Source organism: Zingiber officinale, chromosome 8B (assembly GCF_018446385.1).
Source record: "Zingiber officinale cultivar Zhangliang chromosome 8B, Zo_v1.1, whole genome shotgun sequence".
Classification (NCBI taxonomy): Eukaryota; Viridiplantae; Streptophyta; class Magnoliopsida; order Zingiberales; family Zingiberaceae; genus Zingiber; species Zingiber officinale.
This window is the reverse complement of record NC_056001.1, coordinates 35,753,605-35,763,848: the sequence shown is the minus strand read 5'-3', so window position 1 is coordinate 35,763,848 and position 10,244 is coordinate 35,753,605. Positions and strand designations below refer to the sequence as shown.

The 10,244-nt window shown below is 35.4% G+C and overlaps 1 pseudogene; it reads right to left on the bottom strand.

Annotated features, from left to right (window-relative positions):
- Positions 1-371: 371 nt before the first annotated feature.
- LOC122013675 lies at positions 372-6,178 on the bottom strand (annotated as a pseudogene).
- Between the last annotated feature and the right edge of the window lie 4,066 nt (positions 6,179-10,244).

Below are 10,244 nucleotides of genomic sequence, written 5' to 3'. Positions count from 1 at the left end.
GACTTCTTGTCTCTCAAAAACATCATGCGACTCCTTCTCGTCCGTCAGCGTACTCTTCCACAACACCTCGTCCCTCGAACGTACCGAGCCCGTCGACTCTCTCTTGTGCCGTCTTTCTCGCTAGCTACGTTTTTCGCTCGACTTCATGTGCTCTTAAGTTCCTGCACACTTAGATACAAGGGTTAAAAAAAGCAATGATATGCACAAGGAAAAAAACTCAATGAAACCTCAAGGATAGACACATAAAGTCATGACCCACCATTTCACTTTTTGTGGGCTCTATCACTTTATGTGTCTATCCTTGAGGTTTTCATTGAGTTTTTTTCCTTGTGCATATCATTTTTCGTAAATATAATAGGACCTAACTTGATTTGATTGATAACATCAAAACTATCACAGAGTACTTACAGAAACTGAAGATCTACTTGGATGTGCTCCGTAAAACCTTCCTCTCTTGGTAGTTCCTTCTTGCTCAAGAGAGTAAGCTAAAATAACCTTGACGACTTGTTTGAATCTTCTCCTGTAGGTTGGGAACTTGGAGCCACTTCTCTTCATACCAACCACCTCACCTTAGACTTAATACAGAAAATCGTACGGCGAAAAACACAAAACGGGTAGCATATGTATCAAACAGAATTGTAATGGAAGTAGATAGGTAAGTGATAATATCATCTGAACAAAAGAAGACAATATACAAGCTCATAACTGAAACTGTTTCTTACCTTCTACTGATTGCATGAATCTGAACAGTTCTAATAACATCTTGGTTGTCCCTGGCACCGTCGTCCATTGCTTGCACCGATGATGTGTTACTACTCCCTGCAAACAAAATCAACATCTCCAAGAGCCTAACCTCGTCCTCTTTCAAATTCAGGACCTTGATTTGCTCCATCAGTACCATCACAGGATGGAAGAACCAATCCAGCAACCAATCTTGTGGTCGGTCCAAGTGTGTAACTTTGATACCCCCACTCAGCAATATTCCACCAGAACCAGACTTGATAGAGAAGAGGAGAGTGTGCAGAAAAGCATATGAAGGTAGGCCAATGCCGGTTGTCTCTTGACTGCATCCCTTGGTTTGCAACCAATCATTGAGATGGAAGGTTGTGATTATGTTTGCATCCACAAGTTCCTTGCCCCTGGTTTCAGAAGATTTCATAATCTCTCCCCATATCTGTACGGTTGACATTTCATTTATTGTAGGTCAAAAGGATCATGAAATCAAAATATCTTTCCGTAAATATATTTTGCAAAAGAATAACATAGTTTTTATGGAAGAAAACCAAACGTGAAGGACATCACCAAGATTCCAGACCAAGTTACACAAGTCATTTTATGGAACCAGCTCAGGAATCAGCATAACCACAGTTTGCTTATACTAACTTCTACTTATCAGACAGTAAGATTTAGTATCAGGAACAACTAAATTCAAAGCCCTAGAATTTTCATATTCAGAGATCCGAACTAGGTATTCTAACTCGGGAATCAGCATAAATACAGGTTTCTTAAACTAACTATTGATTATCAGACACTAAAATATAGTATCAGGAACAACTAAATTTTAAAGTCATGAATTTTTCATAATCTAAGCTCTCAAGATAAAATCTTGTGAAAAAGATAAATCTACATCAGATTCTGAACTAACTGTAGCAAGCTTACCTGTACCATTTTGACCTCTTATTGTCTCTCTGATATACCTCGAAGGAGCCAAACTAGGTATCAACATTGAAGGAGCCAATGAAGAAGCCTGACTAGCTCTAACTGCTCTAAAAGAATTTGATCCAATAGAAAATTCTTTTGAATGAGACGTCTTTCTCTTTCAATACTGAGGTCTAACCAAGTAATGAGAAAGCTCATCTTATGGTCTGTTTGGGAGGAGGTGAGGGAAGGGGAAGGAAGGGGAAATAAGGGGAAGGAAAACTTTGAACCTTGTTTGGGAAGGAGTGAGGAAAGGGAAGGAAAGGTAAGGAAGGGTAAGCTTTAACCTTCGTTACCCATAGAAAGAGAGATTTTCTTACACCCCGAATTGGGGTGTAAGGAAGGGGAAGGGAAAACAAAAAAAAAATTATTCCAATTTTATCCCTGTTCTTAATAGTTTAAGAAATGTTCCAATTTCTAATTTTTCTATATCGTCGGAGTCCAATTTCCTCGCCTTCTTCACAGCTCGCTTGCTGCCAGATCATTAGAGGGGATCTGACACGTCTTCTAACTGAATTGAAATGAGAAATCATTTTTATCGTCAAAATTTAAGAGGATATCTACTATTTTTTAATTTTTCCACCAAAATTTAATAAGTTTTTAAAGAATAAGAATTCTCGTTATCAGCGTTATCTTTCAAATTTTTTTATTTAAGGTTTTTAAAATCATTATTTTCATTATTTCTCATTTAATTACTTGATTATCGATAATTCATTATTTTATTATGAATAGTATAAAAAGATTAATTTTTTTTATTAAAAAATAACTAATTTAAATGATAATATAAAAAAATTAATTTTATTATTAAAAATATCTAATTTATATTTATAAAAAAAATATAAATATTATGAAAAATGTCTAATTTAAAAAGTGAGGATATTATTGTAACTTTATCTATTTAACCTTCATTCCCCTTCCTTTCCTCCCAAACAAAGTAACACATGTTACGTTAATGAACCTTCCCTTCCTCCCAAACAAGGAGAAGTTAAATACTTTACTTCCCCTTCCTTCCCCTCCCTTCCCCTTCCGTTAATGAACCTTCACTCACTCCATCCAAACAGAGGGTTAGAAACAAAAAGCAAATTTTTTTTTTTTTTGCTGATCTAGTATAGAACAATGGTTTACGAGAAGAATGGAAAAAAAAAAACAATTCAGTGGCATTACTGTGGAAGAATGGTCCCTTCTCTTAGGTATAGCCAATCATTAGTGTACTCATCAAACTCCACAACTATGGCAACTACAAAGGCAACTCCTCGTTTGAAGGATCTTTCCTATATAAAGAAGTCAAATTTTGAATGTTATTTATTTTCAACATAAACAAATGCAGAGGCAATTTAACAAACACAGAGCATGGACCAAGAAGATAGCTAAGGACAACAAAGGACCTGATACACAATGACAGATCCATATAACCCAATGAAGATACTTCAGACAATAGCCAACAGGAAACTCCCAAGAACAACTAAAGGCCAAAGTAGAATAGCGAGACCAGCAATAGGGAAACAAGCTGTCATTTAATGGCCCTTCCCGACTTATAAGATCCTGCAGTAGCTTCTGCCAGTCTTTGAATAACATGTAGGGGCTTTTTACCAATGCAATAGCGGTGTAAAGTGGAATATCGACAACTAAGCCCATCAAAGCAACCACCACACAAGCAGGTATCTACCTGGAGAACAATAGAGAATACAGTTAAAGCAAACAATAACACGAGTTTTGGTGCTGTATTTACACAAGTAGATCTGCAATTGACCAATAAAACCAAAATCAGTAACTTAAAAAGCCTTGATGAACAAGTCCAGAATCATATATAGTGCTAGAATACAACTACAACTGTATTGTTTTCCAACAAAAAAAATTATAGTTTTCCTCTTCTGAATTGCTTACTTTCCTTTTCCTTCCATTTTTGCAAATCAAATAAAATCCCCTTTTATCCGCATATGTATGGCTAAAACTCTGGAAAAAAAAAAGAAGAAGTAAAACTCTGATTCTAGGACCCCATCAATTTCTCAAACCAAGTTTAGTAGCATCATATAAAGCACTCCGAGCAATGAATCTTACCACTATTTTAAATAGAATTTTGGTTATTGCAATCATGGAATGAGAAGCACACTTGGAAACATGGCAGTTAGATTAGCTTACAGAAGATAGCAGTTAATTCGACACAGATTTTAGGTTGTGATGATTTGGCATCCATTAATGACGAGAAAAGGTCAATAAAATTCAAAGTAGTTGAAGACCTAATTAATAACCAAAGTCCATCTCGTTTTTCCCAAACAAAGAAGCTGAAGTCTCTCGAAAGTCATGACTCGCCTCACAATAGAGTATACGGTGTCTATATGCTATATGTGCAACTTTTTAGGTTTTATACACGAAAATAGTATAAATTCATACATTAAAATAATCTATCAATAATTTTTAATTATCCAATATGATAAAATTAATATTAATTTCGAATTATAAATCATCATGAATCAATTACTGTGTAATTCAATCTGTTCATCTAGCCTATATCCTAATTAATTCGGTACATTATGCATCATTATCAAATTAATTATTTTACTTGATTTCCAAGATATAATAGGTTTTTCTTAAATGATATATCATTCCTCCCATGACTATTGATTTCAAGTCACTAATATCTATTGGCACAGCGGGGCCGACAAGAGGAGGTGAATTGCCTGTAAAATGAAATGTCTTTCTCGATCTTTCAACTCAAATTTGTAGTAACAGTATAATTATAACAAGTAAATTAAACAATTACAAAATGAAAGAAGAGACACAAGATTTATTTGGTTACAATCTACGTGATTGTTTATCCAAGACAAATGAAAAGCTCTAAAAGTCTCATTCGATGAAGGCGGAGAAGCCTCTTACACTCATTTAATGCTCAAACAGTTGCTAGGAAATGAATACAAGAGTTGTAACTTAATTCCTAAGTCCAAGGGTTTTTCTATAGCCCTTGGAAAATCTTATCGGGAGCTGGAAGGCACTTCCAATATGCTGGAAGGTGCCTCCAGCAAGGCAAGAAAGGATAAAATTTTATCCTTTGCCAACGACAGTTTTGCCTAATCGAAGGCGCCTTCAAGTGATTGAAGGCGCTTTTCATGAAGGGTTGAAGGTGCCTTCAAGTGAATGAAGGCGCCTTCCATAAAGGTTTGAAGGTGTCTTCAAGTACTTGAAGGCGCCTTCAACCAGAAGGGTGCGAGGACACCTTCAATTCACTTGAAGGACCCTTCAGCAGCTACTACTGAGCTCCAAGTCTTCTCCTTTGCCTTTTCCGTTGCTCCGCTCGCTTGGGTGATTTCGGCCAATCAGAATAAAGCTCTCCCGAACTCATTTTCTGACCTTCTCCTCAAGCAATCTTCCTCCCTGGCTTCTCGTCTCTCGGACAATCGCATGCGTCCTTCTCGTCTGCCGGTGTACTCTTTCGCAACACCTTGTCCCTCGAATGCATCGAACCCGTCGACTCTCTTCCCGTGCCATTCTTCTCGCTAGCTATGTCTTCCGCTCGACTTTTTGTGTTCCTAAGCTCCTGCACACTTAGACACAAAGATCAAATACATAGGATCTAACTTAACTTGGTTGATCACATCAAAACTACCACGGGGTACCAACAATCTCTTCCTTTTTGATGTGCATCAATCCAAGTTCAAGTTAGGGTTTAAAAAAACATAGCATAATAACATGATGATAAACAAATTAGTTGTAAAATTCAAAATAAAAAAAAACCTAACTCCCCCTTAATCTCCCTGAACTTTTCCTTATCTCTTTCTTTAATCACATAAAAAAAAGAAAAATACAATAAAGTGTTACACAAATTTGGGAAAAAAAATTAGGTAAACATTCATGAATAGTTTGAAGAAGTGTTTAAAATGTTTAAAAACAAATTTATAACAATTAACCTTTTAATAGTTTAGATAATTAAACATTCATTTCAGTAATTGGCTTCCATGTTGTGGTGAGGCACTAGGTCTTCTTGGATATTGGAACAACAATCACTTCTAGACAAAGCCTCTTAACGAAAAGAAATATTTAATTTTCTTTTTGAGTATGCTGAATGGATTATAACAATTTAATCTAAGCATGATCTTGGAACTCAGTATAGGTTTCTTCCTACTGAATTTACTAAAAATTTGGGGGGTACATAATTTCTGGAGATTTTTCTAATTTGATCCCTATGGTTCCTGATATACCAACTTAGCTGTCTATAATTTAAATTTTAACTTTGCTAAGTAATCATACATTTCTAGGGGAAACTTTGCTAAGTTTAATTTTAACTTACCATTTTCTTTTTCTAGATTTACTAAATCCTTAAAAAGTACATTAATAAATTGAAATAATTTTTCAGGAGATAAGGCATGTACCTCATTATCTTGTGTTCTGATGCTCCCCTTTCATTGCTGCTTTCTTCAGAGGATCCTCCTTCTTCGTCGATGCTCATCTCTGAGGAACTTTCAATGTCGCTTTGGTGATCTGCCATTAAAGCTAGTCCGGCGTAGGCCTCGATCTCGGACTTAGAGGACGATGACTCATCCCAAGTTACATTCAGATTCTTGTGCTTCGATCTTGTAGATCTTTTACTCTTATCTTTCTCTCTCTTCTTTAGTTTGGGATAGTCGTCCTTGATGTGTACTTGTCCTTTACAGTTATAGTATCGTACCTTCCTTTTGCTTTGAAGTCCTTTTTTATCTGTGACTTGATCTATTAGATTTAATAAATCTATTGAATTTCCTTACTCATAACGTTGCTTCATTTGTGTCAATAAAGAATACCTTAACGAATAATGCTGCTTCCTTTTGCTTCTCAATGTCTTTAGATATGTAAAATGAGTCGACTATAGATGTCCATTCGGGTGTCCTAAGAAATGTATTTAAAGCATATGTTAACGAATCTTAGTTCGTTACCTTTTCTCAAAGATTCGTAAGTCCGATGATGAGTTCTTTGATCCTCGAGTGCAGATGTGTAACTGTTTCGCTTTCTTCCATTCAGAGGTTTGTCAGTTGGTTCCGGAGCAGGTCTCGTCTCAAGAGCTTTGCTTTGGAAGTTCCTTCGTACAGCTCTAGGAACTTCTCCCAAAGTTCCTTTGCTGATTCATAATCTCTTATCTGATTTACTTCCTGTGGTGGAAGTACGCTGAGTAGGTGGAACTCGGCTCATCCGTTCACTACGAAGTCTGCTTGCTCCTTTTTGGTCCATTGGTATTCTTCCTTTTCATTTCATTGGGTGTCTTTGAGAGCTACAAAACCATATTTAATTATTAACAGAATTTCAAAATTAGTTTTGAAAAATATCTCCATACGTTTCTTCCAAGACGCAAATTCTCCCTCGAACTTCGATGGGAAGATTGTCGGCCCGACCATCATTTCGGTGCTTCAGTTGGCGGTTAGTTCTTCTAAGGAGGTTGAGCTCTGATACACTTGTTAACGCATTGGGGCCGACAAGAGAAGGTGAATTGCCTGTAAAACGAAGTGTCTTTCTCAATATTTCAATTCAGATTAGTAGCAACAGTATAATTATAACAAGCAAATTAAACAACTACAAAATTAAAGAAGAGACACAAGATTTACTTGGTTACAACCTAGGTGGTTATTAATCCAAGACAAACGAAAAGTTCTAAAAGTTTCCTTCGATTAAGACAGAGAAACCTCTTACACTCGTTGAATGCTCGGATAATAGCTAAGAAATGAATACAAGAGTTGATACTTAATTCCTAGGTCCAAAGATTTTTTTATAACCCCTGGAAAATCTTATCCGGGACTAGAAGGCGCCTCCAACAAGTCGGGGCTTCCAACAAGTTGGAAGACGTCTCCAGCAAGATAAGAAATCATCAAACATCAATCAAATAGAGGTAAATCATAAATGACTACTAATCTTTAGACTAATTACTAACACATAAAAGCGATATTTACGTCAGCCAGAAAAATCCTTCGAACCAAATTAAAGCATGAGCAAGAGAGCGAGCAACAAATTAAACAAAGACTCTAACTAGATTGGATGAGGTCATGGATTGACAGTGAACAATCTAGTCAAAGCCACGATTGAGTTGGGATTATAAGAATAAAATTAATATTGAGATCATTGTCAAGGTAAGTTAAATGGTAGGGACGAGGTAGCTATCCGCAGTGTTTTTCTCTTTCTCCTATAAGGAATTGATGCACTGATTTGGAACCTAATGCTTGCTCATGGATCCACGTCCAAATTCTAATTAATTTTTCTGGATCACAATTCCTTATTTAATGCACCTACAATAATCTTTAAATTTTAATTAATTGGCAAAGGAGGTTGTTGATGGAGTATGGTATTTCAAAATTAAAGTACAATTAGATTATTCAAAGATAATTAATTAATAAAACTTGATCAATAATTGAGCACCATTTGCTTGGCATCATGTATTATTATTAACAAAATATTATCTCACCAAATTGTGTGTTAAATTTAAATTAATTTAATAAAATGTATTCATGAATAGGGATAATATTAAAAATATAAATATATACACTGAGTAATGATATGATATTTTTCAATTCTAATAAAATTCAATGATATTTTTGTTAAGTAGCTGGAGTGAAAATGATTAAAAAACGAAGAAATTAAAGCTTTGAAATTCTTAGGAAATTGTTTAACAAATGAAAAATAAAAGTTGAGGAGATTAAATAGTTTATTTAACCATATTTATTATATTTTAAAAACTTAATTATGTCACGAAGAGGACAACATACTAACTCCCAACTAATTCACGTGAACTTTTAGAAAAACGAGATTGCTTCCATAACAAGTAATCTAGAAAAGTGGCATAATTATTATTTTGGAAATATAATATTTTAGATTTTAAAATAATTTCCTGACGTGCAATATTGGAATAACAAATCTGTACTGATCCGATCTCAAATCAGGCAAGATCGTACATTAAATATATTGATATTCATTATACAAAATTTTTAGGAGTAAAGAAAAATCTCTAATCCTAATTTGAATTTTACATGTAATTCTCATTTATAAAAAATTTTGTTTTTATTTTCTACATGTAAAGTTTTATTTGTTTCAATTCCCCCATACAAATATTGTGACCTAATTGTCCCTCAGATTTTTTAAGTACAAAAGGTCCAAAAATGAGTATAATTTAAAGAAAATCTAGTATATTTTCTATCCAATTGAGTATCATTTAAAAAAATCTAATATATTCGAGTATATTTTTAATTAAAATTGTCCTTCATATATTTTAGGTATAAATAATCTAAAAATGAGTATAATTCCTATTAAATTCAGCATTTTAAACTAGAATCGAGTATATTTTCTATTAAATTGAGTACGACTTTTTTCCTATTTGATATAATTCCTCCTAAATTCAGTACCATTTGAAAAAAATCTAGTATATTTTTTATCTAATTGAGTATCATTTAAAGAAAATCTAGTATATTTTCTATCCAATTGAGATGGAAAAAGAATCATACTCAATTTGATAGAAAACATACTAGATTCTAATTTAATGTATTGAATTTAAGAGGATTTATACTCATTTTTAGACTTTTTATACTTAAAATATCAGGGGTAATTAGGTAAGTATATTAGACTAGGGAGTGAAAAGAAAGTTTTTTTTCCATTGGGGAGTGCATGCAAAGTTGTGTTTGCCAATGGGGACTGCTTGCAAATTTTCCCAATTTTTAAGCTGAAAGTAAAAGGGTATCGAGCGATCCTACGTATTAGTAATTAGGTTAGAAAGGGATCCCGACATAGACACTATAATACTTAAGTTAGTTGAGTGATCAAGAGAAAAAAGATTGCAATGATGGTAGAAGAGAACAGTAGGCTTTGAGTGCCATTAACATGGTGGTAAAAAGATGAATACGTTCACCCTTAGCGTCCCCGCTAACTCGTCCCTTGGCTAATATGGAGAAGGTAAATCACGGATGACTACTAGCCTTTGGAATAGTGACTAGTACATGAGGGAGACATTTACTTCGACTATGTCAAAATTCGAACCCCAGACCTCATGGTGACAACACCTCATGCGCTATCCATTAGACTCTCTCGAGGGGACCCTTTGAGTGTCATTAACATGTGGCAAAAGGCGAAATTGCTCGAGGGAGGTAAATCACGGCAGGCGAGAGGGCAAGTGGTGGTGGGGTGAGTTTCACAGGGTACAAGGATTTACGCCGACAGCTCTGCGGTTAGACCCCGCGACCTCATGTGGCAAGCATGCCACCACTTACCATCTCGGATGACCCGTGAGGTCAAAACTAGATAGGGTAAACTTTTTATAGTGATTGGGCCCACCACTCCGCGATCCCATACCCCAGAAACCCTCGAAGAGATTTTTTGGAGAGCCTTAGTACCACTTAGTTGATAAGAGCGTCCCATCGCCGAAGCGGCGACCTCAGTCAACAGACCCCAAATTGGAGACTTTTAATTGATAAGAGTCTGCGCAGGTGGGGGCTTGAACCTGACACCTCAGTCAATAAGTAACAACATCATAACCAGAGCACCCCCTAGTTTAGTTGTTTTTGTGTGTCATTAACATGCATGCTGCAAAAAAGGTTGGAACCGCC